Here is an 18,662-nt window from a genome sequence, read left to right on the forward strand (position 1 = left end):
CTCACTCTGAGATCGCACTACAGTGCAGGAAAGGGGCATCTCCCAGTCCCACACTGTAGCGGGAATCTCCGCTAGCATTTGTCGGCATTTCAAACATTCAGTCATATGGTGTCGGCCATATGAGTTTCAAACATTTGAAAGTTCGAACAAATGAAGGACACACACACACACACACACACACACACACACACACACACACACACACACACACGTGCAAACACACACACGCGCACACACACACACACACACACACACATATATATATATATATATATATATATATATATATATATATATACATATATATATATATATATATATATATATATTTATATTGCATATGCCCATAACATTGTACTGGAGTCATACCTCAGTATCAATAGTCACAACCTGTTAGTGCAAGGGGATGTAATGTAAGTATTGCAGGTATAAATGTGGAATGTTGCTACTGTAACAGGGGTTGTGTTTACAGACGTGTGGGAAGTCACTTCTGATACTGACATGTACACCATCAGTTACTGACAGACATCATAAGATAATCATAGTGATGTACCACACAAATCACAGTAATGATCTTGTGGAATACAGCAGAGATGTGGCCAATAAACATGGACAGTCTGACCCAGTCTTGTCAGTGCAGAGGTGTACACAGAACTCCTTAGTGCAAGATGTGTGGACCAAGCCTGACAAAATGGATGCAAAAATACTACTTTTCCCTCCCTCCAGGGCTTTCTCTTATTACAAAAATGCTTTCAAAGTTCTTAGCCAAACCAACTCAGCTATAGAAGTTGTCCCTTTTGCAAAACTTCTTGGTATTACCATAGACAAACACCTTAAGTTCAATATCCACATTCAACAAAACATAAAGGAAACCCACCAAAAATTAGGTATGCTCTATAGGAATAATCTCCTTCTCTCCAACTCCACAGTGCATACCTTGGCAACTACCTAACTTCTACCATTTTTAGTATACGGAGCCTCTCTTCTAACAAATCTGACTTCTTCCATCACCTCCAAACTTGAAAATTGCTATAATAAGATCTCTAAATTTGCAACTAAATGCAAAACCTCCACTCATCATTGCCTTACTCTACAATCCCTGAACTGGCTAGAACTCTCTAACCACCTAGACTTTCTACAACTAACCACTGCTCACAAATTAATATTTCACTCAGACAAATGCCCAGCCTTAACAAACATCCTTCCCCCATACATCCCAAATAGATCTCTGAGATCTGAACACCAAAATTTAATTTCTATCCACAAAACCAAATGGCCTGCTGGCCAGCTTCTTCTCTCTTTCTCACTAGGCAAGACATGGAATTCTCTCCCTACTTCACTTAGGACTATACCAAACTCAGAAACCTTCAACACCCAGCTTTTCTCATACCTGTCATCCAAATGGAAATGTTCCTGCTTACACCCTACCTAAATTTAAGGGAATTCCCCAAGGAGTTCTTCATACTCCTTGCCCTAACCTCCCTCTAATTCATATTTCTTTTCTCCTACAACACTCAAGTTCTCAGTAACTGATTAAGCAATCTCTCACTTGATTCCAAATATGTATATAATGTAAATAGCAAATTACTTCTATTGACTGCACATTAGGTATATACCTTACTTAATTAGAAAAACTGCATGTAAACTGTCTCCCCTCTACTAGTTTAATAACACAAGAACCTTAGATCTTTTATTATAAAGACACTTGATCATGCTTGCTCTGAATACAAACACCTGTAACTGTGTTCTCTAATATCTGTTAACTGTGTTGTATGCTGTACTTTTTATGCATTTGCATTTCCTTACTGTATGAATATTGTACATGTATTATACCTTTATAATTATGTAACCATTACTGTATTGCTTATGGAGCTTTTCTCCCTGGACCACCACTGAAAACGGGCACTTTCAGGCCCAGTGGACTTCCCCAGTAATCAAACTGAAAATAAAAACAAACAAATAAATAAATAAATGTAAATGGGGATATCACAAAAACACTGGAATAGATAAGCTCACACACTTGAAGCATTCAGACACTCCTGTCTGTCCTAATACATATTAACCAGAGGAGCAGAGTTCCCAAGCCCACATACTTCACACTTAGTGACACAAATCTTTACCCCATCTCACTGCTTTTTCAGACATACACAACAGTTATGGTGACCAGGCAACAGTTCATCTGACAAATATCCGGACATAACATCATACTAGGTAAATATACAGAGCTGCTACAGGCAGACTGGCACCACACTGACCCAAGTTTCCTATGGGGGAATACACATGTACTTGCAAATATAGCAGGCACTACAGGCATGTAACAGCATGGAGTAACAGACACCAGTGTGAAATTGCATACCCACAACCAATCTGAACACAGTCACAGTCACATTATTGTAAGCCTAAGTAATATTACAGTATGTGTACTGTGTAAACAACACCACCCTCATATGATCCACTCACACAGTAACCCTACATATACTGAGTCAATACACAGTGTAGTCTTTTGCCTGACTGCGGTATGAGACATGTGTCAGTCTGGCCCTACAAACATGTACACTGATAGGATACAATAAACTGGAGCAGCATGCGACATCAGATAGAACAGGACCAAGAACAATGAAATCTACCACAGTCTGTACACAGGCCAAGTAACATATTCACAATACACACTCTGACAACAATCACCATAAGTACACAGACTTCACTACTGTTTACAGAATGTCAAGGTTTTGTCCTCAAATATGAAGCCTACTATACATAACATGTCTAGCAGTCTGTTATTTCACTGGTTTGTTATCAGGTATGATGTCAGTAAATAATGATGTACTGTACATAAGCACCTCTTACTGCATGACTTATGGACAAAGAGTGACAGACTTGGGAGACAGAGGCACAAACAAAGCACTGATATTGACATATTGCTGTGATAATCTGAGAATGTTCCTGGTGTAACAGGGTTTGTTGTGACATAACTCTTCTGAGGGATATGAAGTCAGTAACTCATATGGATCTTACCATGTACTGACTGCAATCATAAGAGTATGTTACTGCATTTTTAAAGATAGGAAATGTGTAAGTAACACACCACATGTAAGACTTCAAACTCTGGACAGTCTGCAGATAGCCATACAGGTGAGAGTTTCTTCAACCACATAACATGTCATGCCAGACTTTAAATCATGTAGAACAGCCATTTCCACACAAACCCTGTTAAACCAACATTACTTCAAATGTAGAACAACAATACTTACATTCTGTCCCCATGTCTGGAACATCCACTTCCTGTTTGTTGGCCTGTCTCCACAGTGTATGTTGTAAGAGGTATTTCCAACTACCCTGTGTGATGCTGTTTGTCAAACACCCACATGAAGACCTGCTCACAGTGATGGAAAAGGGCCAACACCCACATGAAGTGTTTAGTTATAGGAGTGTGTTTCCATGCAATTGGCTGTAGGAATGATACCACAGCTGTTCCGCATGCAATTAGCAATTGGGGAACTGCAATTCATGCACAGGCCATCAGCTGATCATGAGCATTCCTTACAAAACTCAAGCTGCTGCCTATGCAAAACAGATTTACTTTTCCACATCCACCAGAGAGGGAGAGAGAGAGAGAGAAAGAGAGACAGACAAACAGAGACAGAGACAAAGTAAGAAAGGAAGGGTGTAAGAGAGTAAGAGCCAAGCGTGTTTATGCATGATCCGTGGGTGGAGAGTGGTATCTGGGTATTATAACAGTTGCCTATATTGTTTACTAATCCATACTGTCACATAGTAATTGCACATGGCTGTACACATTTATGGCTGCGGATTGTCTACAACAACCTCTACAGTGTTTGAAAACTGTTGGCCTTGTAATGTGAAAACTGGTTGCAGGAAGGTAGGCACCAAACACAAAACGTAAGAACAAGCAGTTTAATCAAAAATGAAGAGCTTTTCATCACAGTAAATACTGTGACTTCTTCAGATAAAAACAACATTGAGAACATGCCTTTAAGTAGTCAGTGAGCAGTAGTTAATTAGTTAGGTAATTAACCAATAGTAGTTAATCAGTTCATTTCATTCTTCTTGACAACAAATTGAAAACTAGTACTCATAGAAACTACAGTTTCTAAAGACTAGTGTCACAAACACATTTAGACACACCCACATCCAAACTCAAACCCTAACCCTACAGAAGAAACAATACTAAATGTTCTTATATGTGTCATAGTTCCCTCTCTTGTGGCAGGAAAAAGTCAATGAGAAGGTTCATATAATCATAGCTTAATTGCAAATTCAATTGCTGCCACTCCATTGGAGACGCTTAAACTTGTATAATTTATTTTCGTACACTCTAAACTGCTCTCGAAAATGTACCTGCATGTCTCCATCCACAGTAGCTCTATTGCCCTCTGGAAATACTGGTTGGTTAAAAAGTGGGTTTGTTTCCAGATAAAGAATCTGATTCAGCCTTTTGACTTGAGGTTGTAGTATTAAATTTTCTGCTTTCACATAGTCCAGTTCTACAGCTGAAGGTAAACCTTCTCATTGACATTTTTCTGCCACAAGAGAGGGAACTACAAAGAGAACTCAAAGAACTGTATACTCAGATGCATGCTACATATTCATCAGATATCATATCTGATAGACTGGACATGCTGCATGAGCAGATCCTTAATTATGAGAAACGGCTTCAGAATGGCAAAATGAGAAAACTACAGTGAGACATGTATGATTTTCAGTGTGGAATGGTGTTTTCTTGGCCCAGGCAACCTGCTACAAACACCATCCAATCAACAGGTTATTCTTATTCTCAGCAACCAATCAGTAACACACTGGTTGAAGAAGTAAACACACTTACCAACTTGGTTAGCATGTGGGCAGCGTGCATTTCAGTTATTGAACAGAACTCCACAACGAGAACACAGAATATGAACTTGGCAACAGAGAAGGTAGGTGACAAAGCATCACAAACTAAACAAGTGAATCCTTTGTCTGAGGGCTCAAATGGAATGAAAGAAACTTTAATAATACCATTTCAACTAAAAGATGCTCTACCGATAAAAGAGAGGTCAAGGAGATGTGGCAGGAAGGGCAAAATCCCATGGCAGCAGAACACAGAGGGGATACAATAGAGGGTAACCAGAAGCAAGAATTTAAAGGTTTGCGCTTGAACCTTTCATGTATACCATTGACTGATGCACAGCTGTCACTACTGGGTAAATGACTTTCCTTTATACCAGCACAGAAGACTAACTTAGTAGACATTTTGCAGGAATTAAGACTATTTTGAAGGACACTGACTTTGAAAACTGTTTTTAAGAATGTTTGCAATGAAATTCCTAAATTTACTAAACCTAGTGTTTTTACTCGTAAAATGTACCCGATGGTTGATACCTATATTTCAGTGTGCGATAAAGAAATTAGAGAAGTATCTGAAAATGGTACAGCACCTTCTAATTTTAATTTATGTGGGGATGAATGTGATTCATTGTCAGAATTAAAATCTATGCAGTCCATAGAGACCTATTGGTTTTCAGGGATGACTACAACCTTCAGAAGATAGGTGTAGCTATGGGCAGAGCATGTGCCAATAGCTGTGCCAATCTGGCTTTAGCTGAATGGGATTATATATCATTTTTACAAAACAGACTTCAGCAAACACTTATTATGGTATATCCATTTTGTTGATGATATGTTTTTTCTGTGGGGGGGCTCCTTGCAAGAGCTAGATTTGTTCTTAGAATATTTACACACAACAACAACATTCCTGAAGTTTACTTGTAAGTTTTCATTAGAAGAAATTGAATTTTTGGATGTACTTGTCAAGAAGTCTGAGATTAACAGACTGAAAACCAGTTTATATAGGAAACCAATTATTTGCTTCATAAGAACAGTATGCACCCAAAACATATTGGTAAGAATGTTATGAGGGGACAGATTCTAAGAACAATGAGATTAAACAATAGTGACACAGTTGATAGTAACTCTGCAAACCCTTGGGGAAGAGTTTATAGAGAGGGGGTATTCCAAGCATGAGTTTGATATGTGTGTAGTGAATCTACTTAAAGTAAGAGGAAAGAAAGGGAAAGCATACTTTTCACGACAGGAACAACGATAAATAGCACTGAAAACAAACTTAGATTCCCTGTTTCTTTCGTTAGTGATGTTAACATTTTCTGTGAAGTCTTTAAAAGGAATTGAAACATCCTAAAAGCAGTGGAAGAGCTACAGGGAGTGATAGATGACACACCCAGCTTTTCTTTTAAGAACAAAAAAAAATCACTCAAACGTCAATTATGCAATAAAACACAAGGGAATGGAATGAAGAACATTTCACAGAGACAAGGCACTTATATATGCAGGAAATGTGCAGCCTGTAAATATATACATTCCTGCACCACCTTTGTACATCCACAACTGCATTTTGAGATTCAAGCAAAATGTTATGCAGACTGTAGAACCAAAAATATAGTATATTTTAGTTTCTGCCAAGTCTGCAATGTTTTTTACATAGGGAAGACTAACAGAATGTTAAAGGATCGCATACTAGAACATGTCAGGGATATAAGTAACAAGAAGGAAACAAGTGCCTTGGCCAAGCATGTGGAAACAGAAGGGGCACAACACACATTTAAATTCCTTGTACTAGAGATTCTTGAAGAAGGGGTTAGAGGAGGGGGCAAAAGAAATAGGACTGAAGCAGCAGAGCAAAGGTAGATTATGAGGCTGAATGCTGATAAACCACCAGGGATCAATGAAGCTGTCTCATTAAAACCCTTCCTCAAAGCAAGGGCACTTAGGTATTAAATGTAGTAGGAGAAAGTATCATATTCTTTTTTGCAGTTTTAAACAAAACATTTATGTTATTTTAGATTTTTATGTAATAACCTTTCTGTCACATAGAGCGTGAATATTCTGAAGGTTTTTAAAAGAAAGTAATGTTGTTGATTGGTTAATTGTATTTTAATTAAGTAGCGCTGCTTACTGGATGAGCATGTGCTTAAATAAGATGAAAACGTTAGTAACAGCAGTCTGATAAAGCGGTCTGTGTGATCATGAAAGTGCTTACTTATTTCCAGTACTTTTTGTAATAAAGTTGTGTTTACTACAGCCGTGGTGGTTTGGCTAAGCTTTTTTACTTGGATATTTCATTCTATAGCTGTGAGGTGTATCCTTTGTCTGGGGCTTCAGTTTTGTTTTTATCTCCTACCTAATTAGTATGTTACCCTATAGCATTACACAGTTATTACACATGGGATGGAGACTATAGGGCTGATTATTGGACAGAGGGTTATTTCAAGGAGACTGATATCAGCATGAGTGCTAACATGGGCTATGGGAAGTGCAGTGTGTGTGAATGGGCCATAAACCATTCCTCTGGGAACTCACACACAACACTCATTCACACACACAACTTTACATTTGACAGGACTGGGTATACAAATGCTAGATGAATACTGATTTCTACTATCATGTTATACAGTTATCACAAGCACCACAGACACTATAGGGCTGAGGGCTACCAAAAGCAAATGTTTACAGTGATTGACATTGGCACATCATGTGATATTGGCCAAATGGAATTGTTGTAGGTTAGAAAGGACTCATGACGGCAATCTCTTTGTCACTGTCTCCCTCTCTCTTCCCCACATCTCTATGTCTGCATGTTTGACCTATTATCGTGTGCTGGCCTAGGATATGCGTGAGTATTCCTATCCAATGTGTGTGCAAATCATGAATGATGTGCAATGTGGTGTGTGTCCACAGACATCTGCGACTGACAGAAATGCATAGTCCACTGTTGTTGTCAGACATGGGCTTCATTTCTCTAAGTGCAGGAGCATGCCCAATATAACCTTCTGTATTGAGTGTGTGAATCCATTCCAGATAGGTTGTACTCCAGTGCAGGATTTTGTGTTCTACACCTACAGCAAGCAACCTGTTTCTACAGGATATATGTAGATCATCATCATCTTCATCTTCTTTCGGCTGTTCCCATTAGGGGTCGCCACAGCAGATCATCTGTTTCCATTTCTTCCTATCCTCTGCATCTTGCTCTGTCACACCAACCACCTGCATGTCCTCTCTCACCACATCTATAAACCTTATCTTAGGCCTTCCTGTTTTCCTGTTACCTGGTAGCTTCATCCTTAGCATCTTTTTCCCAATATACTCAGCATTCCTCCTCAGCACATGTCCAACCAATGTAATTGTGCCTCTCTGGCTTTGTCTCCAAACCTTCCAACCTGGGCTGACCCTCTAATATACTTATTCCTAATCCTGCCCACCCTCGTCACACCCAGTGCAAATCTTAACATCTTTAATTCTGCCACATCCAGCTCAAACTCCTGCCTTTTTGTCAGTGCCACTGTCTCCAACCCATATAACATAGCTGGACTCACTACCCTCTTGTAGACATTCCCTTTCAATCTTACAGGTACTCGTCTGTCACAAATCACTCCTGACACTCTTCTCCACCCACTCCATCCTGCCTGTACTCTCTTCTTCACCTCTCTTCCACACTCACTGTTACTCTGAACTATTGACCCCAAGTATTTAAACTCATCCACCTTTGCCACCTCTACTCCTTGCATCCTCACCATTCCTCTATCCTCCCTCTCATTCACACACATATATTCTGTCTTAGTCCTGCTGACCTTCATTCCTCTTCTCTCTAGAGCATCTCTCCATCTCTCCACGGTCTCCTCCACCTGTTCCCTAATCTCACTACAGATCACAATGTCATCTGCAAACATCATAGTCCACGGGGACTCCTGTCTGATCACGTCTGTCAACCTGTCCATCACCATTGCAAATAAGAAAGGGCTCAGAGCTGATCCTTGATGTAACCCCACCTCCACCTAAAACGCATCCATCACTCCCACCGCAGACCTCACCGCTGTCACACTACCCTCGTACATATTAGATATGTTGACAATATGGAGTCACAGTGGGTGACAGATAGTGGGATACTGTAACTATTATTGTCTGTGCTGCTTGTGTTACATGATTGGCGTTAGCAGAGATATTCAGACATGTACTGTTTTACTCTGTGATGTATTATGTCATCAACTACCAACAGATATACTTATTTGCTCACAGTTATTTCCTGGGAAATACAAGATGAATTATGCCGTGTCCAGTATTGTGGTCTGCAGCCTACATATTCTTGCACACTCATGCCATTCTGGAGGGGTAGCTGCAGACACTTGCTGATGGATCTGTGTAAATGTTGCAGCACCTTGGTACTGTGGTGGCTGAGGATCCCCTGCTTGTACATCTATTGACATAACAGAATAGCCATATCCTGCTGTGGCCATACCTCTTAGTTGTACAGATTCAACCAGGTTACCCAGATGCAGGGCTCATATATCTGGTCAATTCTCCTTCACATTGTGGTTTATGAGCAGGTTTGTAGCCACCCATTACTGGGTTTGCAGGTAGGGGTAGTATGGGCACACATCCGAGTTTCAGACTTCACACACTCCATGGCGTCCATGCTTTCACACACTCCCACTCTGTTATTCTATCCTCTTTCTAACATTATGCAAGTGATATCTGCAAAGTATCCCTATAGCTGTCCCTGCATCCCAGCGTTATTTAGAGGTTGGTCCACAGTTCATGTAGCAGAGCATGGTGGGCATGCTACCGGGATTTGTTGATATGGCCTTGCATTTGTGTTCTGTGGACTGTGTTATGTTGTTGTTTGGGTCCCCATAAGATAACATACATTGGCACTATGGGTGAGAGACAGGCCTTTGACAGAGGACTGTAGGGCATTTTTGTAGTGATGCAGGCCATCTGTAGCAGGCCAGTACATTCTGTCACTCCTACAGTCCCAGGCTGCGGGCCACTGGATTCCACTGGGGTGACAGGGTAAGTGTGCGAGGTGTTAATGGCAATAGTTCCTGTCCATATTAATCCATTGGTCTGGATGCTGGCAGGGTGCTGCTTACAGCTAGGGTAGGGACACACCTGCATAGAATACCTCTTCAGCATGCTGCATTCTGTGGGTATTCCCATACAGAAGTGGGAGTCATGCTGTGCTCATTCCCAACAGCAGGGATATGACCTGTGATAAACCTGTGGATGATGGTGGGGTGAGCTGAGTGCATGTGTGATATGGAGGCTTCTTGCAGCTGATTCACAGATATACCTGGACATTCCCCTTATGCTGCCTTGTGCAGGGACATAGGCATTCTCTCATTACTTCATAACTGTGCCTTTTGTGATGTCAGTGATTGGCCAGATTACATCAGTATTCCATACTACACAGACAACTAATGTGCTGCTAACCTGTATGTACAATTCTAAAGGTGTGTGTGGTTGATAGTTACATGTTATGTAGTCTGTCTAGGAGACTTCCACCTGTGTACTGTGTGTATGTTTGGGTCCACATTCATGGCATGTCCATCTTTCAGATGGTGACAGATATTGACATCTGAACAATGAGTATGGATGACTACTGAATTGGATCTTGCTGGGATGCATTGTGGTTGGCACTGCAGTTGTCAGAACATGGCCCTGTTATCAACAGTAGTGGCCATAGACCACCGGGACACAACTCTCCATTCCTACATGCTGACCACTTCCACACAATGTACAACACACAACAACCTAACAGAGAGCCCTGCATATTGTACATATGCAACAATCCATTTTGTAAATTGGGCCAGCTCAGGTAATCTGTGCTCCACTGTTATTAACCCCACTCGTATATGTTACTGAATTTCTACATAGGATTGTGGGGGGGCACACCTGACAACTGTAAACATTTGCTATGACTGTACTGGTATTTCAGGTACTCTGTTGGCTTCCATTTCGTTTTGTATTCTGACCTATCATGCAAACTAGAGGCATATCAGTAGAGTACAGATCTTAGGTTTTATTGACCTACATTTCAGTTTCAGACTTCATACCCTACAGAACTTATATACAACTGCCTGACCTGTTGTAATCTGTCTGTGTAGGTCTGGATGGGGGCTGTTATCCATTGCCATTAATTGGAGGCTTTAGAACAGCCTTTCTTTATAGTCATCTACACCTGTCCTGCTGGTTGAGGCTGTTGTTGGGTATGTGAACCTCACTGACATGCATGTGTGTATCCTATGGACACACACTTGGGCCACCACATGTACTGCAATGGGATTTGTCCCCTTGTCTAGTGCTGCCTACTATGTTCACACCAGTATTTGTTATGGATTTCATGCTGCCCATATAGGTGTCTGCTATATGCTGCCATCCCATTCAGCCACCCAGTTCCCTTGCATGATCACATCCATACCATAGTTACAACTAGCAGAACATACTACTCCATTCAGCAATTGATAGTAAAAGTGAGTTACTTGTGGCTGTGCCAGTATTGAGGATCATGCTGGAGGGCTGACTATGTTGGATGCAGATAGTACACTCCTTATACATGGTAAAGCACAGGTAGTGTCATGTTTGGCATCCCTTTTACTGTATGTGTGAGCCAAAGAGAGGTGTCATTTCCAGGGTTCTTACCGTGTCAGTGTATGTGTTATGCATTTCCTCTCTGCCAAAGCATGGGCATACTGGGCACGTCTCCTTCTGCCTACATGGGCAGCCTCAGGTTGTTCCTCCTCTGAATCACTCTGAGCCTGTGCTGGCCTTGGCAATGGTGGAGGGCTGTATGGTCCTGCCCCATGCTGTTCCTGCTGCAGCTATTTCCACAGGACCATACTGTGTAGCATGGCACATACAATGAAAATTTGTGCACATGTAGCTAGAGAGTACTGAAAGGCTCCACCGGATATGTTCAGGCACCAGACTTAAGCATCATAAACACATGCTCTATTATGATTCTCATTTGTGCATGTGCCTCATTATGGAGTTCTTGTTCAGGTGTGTGTGCATTTCTGATGGATGTCATCTGCCACGGCTCCAGTGCATAACCAGCATCCCCCACTAGGTGGCCATATGGGATGTCCCCACTGGCAAATCTCTGGTACAGCTGGGTCATATGCCAGATGTGGGAGTCGTGATAGCTTCCAGCGCTGCCAGCACACACATTCATTATAATGCCCTGGGCATCACACATGATCTGGCAGTTGATGGAGGGGAAGCCCTTGTGATTTATGTAGTCCCTACCCTGCTCACCAGGTGGTGCTATGATGTATATGTGCTTGCAGTCTATAGTACCCACTACCTCAGGGTATTCTGCTATTTGGTGGAAGAGATGCATATTGCTGGTTAATGCCTCACGGGTGTTGGAGAAATATATGTGCTCACTGGCATGTGCTGACATGGCATCCAGGAACTGGTGCTGTACCCTGGATGCTGATACCTGTGAGATCCCCATAATATCCCCAGTTGGCCTTTGGAAGGTACCTGTGGCTAGTATTCTTAAGTCTAAACATACTTTGGTATCCACTGGGATGGGTTCCCTTCTGTTGGTTCTGTGTGTGAGACGTGGCCAGCACAGCTCAACAATTTGCTGTAGGATGTCCCTGTCCACCCTATAGTCCTCCACTGTCTCCAGCTCATGTAGCCCCAGGTAGGTTCATAGGTTCATAGGTTCATACTAGGCTATCTGCCCTAGGGCATTTATAAGCCTAGCCAGAGTGTGTTTGGCTTTCACCACCCATTTTAAATTAATTTTGTTATGCGTTTTTTGAGGTTAGTATACTGTGCCTCTGTCTAACGGTGACACAGAAGTGATAGCCGGGGTAAACCTATGATCTCCCATCCACTCATCAAGATTCTTCTTGAAGAGAGTCAATGTGGGACTCTGCCTAACCTGGACTGGGATTTTATTCCAGAGTGAAGGGAGCCTCTGGGTTATGAATCTGTCCCTCCAGCATGTCCTATTTATTTCAGTGCTGAGGTTCAAGTCTCTCGAGCGAGCTCGATGGGATTTGGATTTTCTGAGGTGCAGCATGTCCATTAATTCTGGGTTGGACATGGCTTTATACGTCAGGCACAGATCGCCTCTGAGCAGGCGGTATGCCACTGAGTAGAGCTGGAGTTTCTTTAACCGGGCAGCATATGGCATCTGTTTGAGCCCTTTGATCCTCTTGGTGAGGTACTTTTGGGGTCTTTCCAGTTGCTGCAGGTGTCTGGTAAGGTACATCCCAAAAGGGCATTGTACTCAATTATGGGCCTGATGAGGGATGAGTAAAGAGGCACGATGACCTCCCTGATCTAGATGTGAATCCCTTCGTGATTAGGTGGGCTATATAAAATGTTTTTCTAACCACTTTGGCCACGTGGTTGTCAAATGAGAGATTGCTATCAACTTGGGTCCCCAGGTCCCTAATGACTTCTTCTGTACTTAATGGATTACCACCTAAGTGGTAATTTGTGGGCACTTTGTTTTTGCCAAAGGGGATGACTATACACTTTTTGGCGTTTAGCTTGAGGCCATGGCTCTGGCACCAGTTGTCTGTTTCTATGAGGCCCTTTTGGAGGATGCTTGTGTCAGCTGGAGAGTTGATTATGGCACCCAGTTTGCAGTCATCTGTGAACTTGGTCTGCCACAGTCCTTCTGTGTTGGCCTGTACCGCCGAGAAATATATACCGAACAAGAGAGGTCCCAGGACTGAGCCTTGTGGGACGCCACTTGTAACTGGTTTGGAGTCTGACATGGCTCCAGCAATTCTAACCATGTGGGTTCTGTCCTTGAGCCAGTTTGCAACCCATCTAGTTACATAGGGGTTTATATTTAAGCTGGTGAGCTTATCTATAATGCCCGAGTGGGGTATTGTATCAAAGGCTTTTGTGAGGTCCAGGTAGGCTGTGTGGACCACCTTCCCCTCGTCAATGGCCTTGGTGACTGTTTCAAAGAAATCAACCAGGTTTAAGAGGCAGGATCTGCCCTTAACAAAGCCAAACTGGGTAGGATCCAGTGTCTGTAGGTCCCCAATATCTTTATTTATGAGGTCCATGATGATCCTTTCCATAGCTTTGCAGACCAAGCTAGTCAGGCTTATGGGGCGATAGTTTCCAGGATCTGTTGAGGCACCACCTTTGTAGAGAGGGACCACTGTTGCTGTACGCCACTCTTTGGGTACATATCCTGTAGTAAGGCTAAGATTGAACAGTAGTTTTATGTTTGGGTTTAGCTCTTCTTGGAGTTCATGTAGGACGAGCCGGGACACCATCTGGTCCCATTGATGCTGTGTTTTTTGCTTTGGAGAGGGCGGCTCTTACCTGAGCATCTGAGATGTCAGGGGGGCAGCACTCTGTTGGGATAGATATTTGCCCTTTTGGTGGGGAGAGGGGAGAAGTTTGCACTGAACCTGTCAGCTAGGATGTTGGCAATGTCTGTGGGCTCGGTGTATTTTTGTCATTTTGGACTAATTCTGAGCATATCTGGGAATTCCCACCCAGGTTCCTAACATAACTAAAGAAAGCCTTGTGATTATCCTTAGTGTCCTGTGCAATTTTTCTCGAAGCTGGCCTTAGACGATTTTATGAGTGCCCGTAGTTTTTGCTAATACTGATCAGAGATGCCTTCCCTTTTTGGGATTTTGCTCTATCATGTAGTAGCTTCCTCCTTCTATTGTATAGTTTGTTTATGGCTGGGGTCCACCAGACAGGATGTCTGCCTTTGGAGGATTGGGTCTTGGTTTTATTTGGGATTGCATGATCCATGCATTCCTGAAGGTGTTCATAGCATGCGTTTATAAAGGATTCTGCAGTCTGGGCCGTATTTTCCACAGGCCCGGGGGCTTTGAAGGATTTCGCCTCGGTTTTGAGGCATGTGAAATTTGCTTTAGAGAAGTTTTTCACTGTGGTTTTCTGGGCAGGGGGTGGGGTCGGGATGTGAATATCCAGTGAGATTAGTTTATGGTCTGATCTTACCAGTGAGGGATACACTTCTGGTCTGGAGCATAGTGTCCCCATGTTGGTGATGATCAGGTCCAGTATGTTTTCCCCTCTTGTGGGAGTGGTAACAAGTTGTTCCATAGCATTTGAGTTTATAAATTCTAGGAACCTTTGGGCTAGGGTGTTGGAGCTAGAGTAATGCTCCCAGTCTATGTTTGGGTAGTTGAAGTCGCCCAATATAATGGTGTTTGCAGAGACCTTCATATTTTCCAGTATTCTCAGGAAGGCCAAGTGGGGTTCCTGTATTTGGGAGGGTGGTCTGTAGCAGGCTATAAACTGGAAGGCAGTTTTACCCACAGTTAGTTGCACATGGATAGTCTCTGATGCTTCGTGCTGTGCCACCAACCTGGAGGTGTGGGTATCTTTGACGAATATTGATACTCCCCCTCCTTTTGTGGTTCGGTCCAAGTTTTGGGGCCGAAAAGTATGGTATGAGGTATAACCTGGTAGTGCTGGGGTGCTCTCGAGAGCCTTGAACCAGGTTTCTGTTACTGCACAGATATCGATGTTCTCCATGCTAAGGAGAGTTTCGAGTGCGTGCATCTTGAGGTTTAGACTTCTGGCGTTGAGTAGCATTACTCTTAGTTTCTTATCCCTTGTGATACCTATGGAGGTGGGTTTGTCTTTTGAGCCTTGCCTAAAAAGGCACTATGGGGGTAGCAAGAGCCTTTGCCAATATCCGAAAGCCCAGGGGTGACAGGTGCAAGCTGTCCCTAGCGAAGCATCGTGGCTTGTTGAGCATGTCATCCCAGGCTGACAGGCATTGGATCCCCTTTGAATGACACCAACACTTAAGCCAATTGTTGAAATTGATCATCTTGTCTTCATATTGTGGCATCATTCTTGGTGAGGGTAAGATGCTACTCAAGGTCAGGGTCATACCGGCCTGGGCTACATGCTCAGAGAGCTCCTCTATGTCTCTTTTCATGTAGTCCAGGGAGGTATGTCTCAGGTCATTCACACCAGCATGGACAATGACTGAGTCATATTTGTACTTGCCTTGGAGTGACCTGAGTGCTTGTGTTATGTGGCGGATCCTAGCGCCCGACAGGCAGCTCACCGTGACTCTCTCCTTGTTCAGCCTGGTGAGCGGGACGTCAGTGTGCCTGATGATAGAGTCACCTATTACAAGTGTATCAGGTGTGTTGTTTAGCCTTAAGGGCTGTGACTGTTCAGCACACTGGCTTTGTGAGTTATGTGTTGCACGTGTTTTGTTTTGGGGTAGCGGTTGCTTGGGTGTCTGCTTTGGAGGTCTCTGCTGCTTAGGCAGATTTTTATTTAGAGCCTCCGAGTATGTTTTTGTGTGTTTATGTGCTTGGTTTGTTGTCGTGGTAGGTCTATGTGAGACTGGAATTGTAGTGAGTGTGGTTTCCTTCTCCTCCTGACTGGTTACACCAGTACTGAGTTGAGAGAGCTTAGCCTCCACTTTGGCTATATGGTTGCATCTCTCACATGTGTTGGAATTTGTTGGGAGGAGGAGAGGGTTGTCTGTGTACATGAGGCAGTTGTAACATTGCCTCAAGATTCCCAGATTCACCTGCTGGACCGGAGAGGAGATTGACAACTGACCTTTGGACATGCTAGAATAGTATTGGGAATTTCTTTATAATTGAAAAAAAGGGCCAATGGGGAACAAGGTACTCAAGGGGAGTTTGTGAGGGTGTAGTGCTTTTAATTTTTAGACCTGACTTATATAATTGCTTTAGTGAGCAAGTGCCAGGTAACTTAAATGCAATGTGTTACAGGTAACCTAAATGCAAAACGACAAACAGTAACTTTCTTACAAGTGAAACAAGGAAATAAGTACAGTAAGCAATGCAGATATCACTAGGGATCCACAGAAGTGCTAAAAGGCCGCGTTTTAGGTGGAATTAGCGTTTCAGGAAATAAACAAACAAGCATACAAATAAAGCTAGATTCAGCAGGCCTGGATCTAGTCTATGCTACAGCAAACAAGGTGTACCAATTTCAGTAAGAAACAGTTAGAATATGCAGGCACTATAAGCCTTTAACCAGATATTCCTTGCTCAGAAGGGCAGAGTCCAGCCTCTCCTCCCACAAGAGTGCAGACCGCAATCCTTCCTAACGTAAAATAACTGGCCTGAAGCCCAAGTGCTTAAACCAGAACTAATACATTTTTAGAATAACAGACACTGAGCTCTCAATCAGCAGTTCCTAACTTAGAAGCTGCCTGTCCTGCCACCACAGTGCAGGCCACAAACCTTCCTAATGTAAAACAACTGGCCTGAAGCCCAAGTGCTTAATCCAAAAGACTTAGAAATGATAGCTACACTTTAATCAAGTTACAACCAGCAGTAATAAATACAACTGAATACTTTAAAAAATGCCTGGATTAGTGCTCAAGTTATACAAACAAAGCTAGATTCAGCAGGTCTGGATCTAGTCTAGGTTATCCTGGGTCTGTACACTCTTCTCCTTCTCCTCAATGTGGGTTGGTCGTCAGCATTCTCATCCTCACCACCCTCAGCCTCTTTCACATATTGATGTATGAGAGCAACAGCAGCTCCTATCATTTTGTTAGTTTTATCTGGTACAATTTCCCTGTCTTTGTACACTGGTGGTGTAGAGTTTGTGGGAAAAAACAGAGTTAAAGGTGTTTGCATAGTTTATAGTAGTGTGCTGGGCTGGGCTGCTGCCTGTGTAATTGGCTGATTCTGATACATTTCACCTGCCAACTATACTAGTTCTCCTTGATTGCCTTCCTACTACTGTTTTCCCTTCCCATTGCCTTCCTGTTTAAGCCCCGAGGCATGCCGTGCATACCCAGTGCTCAGATGTGAACAGAGCTGCTATTTCCTGTTTTTTTTTTTTTGTTTAAAACCCGGTGCATGGCGTGCACATCTGTTTTGGCAATGTAAACACTGCTAGGCAGCCTCAGACCCACCCCTTCCTTAGCTGTGCTTAGCTAAGGGCAAACATGGGCCACAGAGCTCCAATAAGCTTACAGCATGCATGACACTCCCTCTTATGAGGTCATCTACCTCTTAGGCTTGCACCATGGTGTTGCTGCACTTGCATGATTGGGTGCTAGCTAGGGCAGAGGGGAAATCTGTGATTCAGTATCAGTCCCCTAATTTGCATAAAACTGACTGTTAATGCATGGTTACAAGACTGACATTCAGCCTTCCCCCTTAGCAACCACCATTCAATAGTATTGTTGTCTTCTGCCTGCCATTGACTATTATGGCGTAATGCTGATTTTCTTTTAAAAGCTTATTTCTAGCTTTTTTTTTTTTTCGGGCTGATCCGATTTGTGCACCACTGCCCTATGCTTAAACGTCCGAAATCGGCCAAAAAAAGTTATTTTTTTATAATTTTGCATCTATTTACCATGCCAATGGCCATCTATTTGGCCTTTGGCATGCCTACTATATTGAATACATGCTTTCTTTGGAGCTGTCATGCCTCCATTGTATAATTTGTAGAAATGTATTTGGTTGGTAGCCGAATACATTTCTGCAGGTTACACTATTCCTGCACAGATGCCTGCCTGCTTCTTGGATCCCTAATTTACCTCATGTGCATGGTTTTCACCTGCAAATGGGGTAATTAGCATACAGGAGCTGTGTCCATGCAGGAATAGTGTTGGAGCACTCGTGCACATCCTGGGAGCTTATTCCTGGATCACTCGTCGACCATATTGCGTGCAGCAGCTCTTACACAATTCCAGCACACTGTGCAGATCTTGCTGAATCCTGGGGATAGTGTACACCTTATGTTAACCTTTATGAATTCCCTTATTTATCTTTCTGCAATAGCTCTAGATATATACTTCACACTAAATGAGTAAAGAATTTATTTTGAAA

Source organism: Protopterus annectens, chromosome 7.part0 (assembly GCF_019279795.1).
Source record: "Protopterus annectens isolate FY-2018-M chromosome 7.part0, PAN1.0, whole genome shotgun sequence".
Lineage (NCBI taxonomy): Eukaryota > Metazoa > Chordata > Ceratodontiformes > Protopteridae > Protopterus > Protopterus annectens.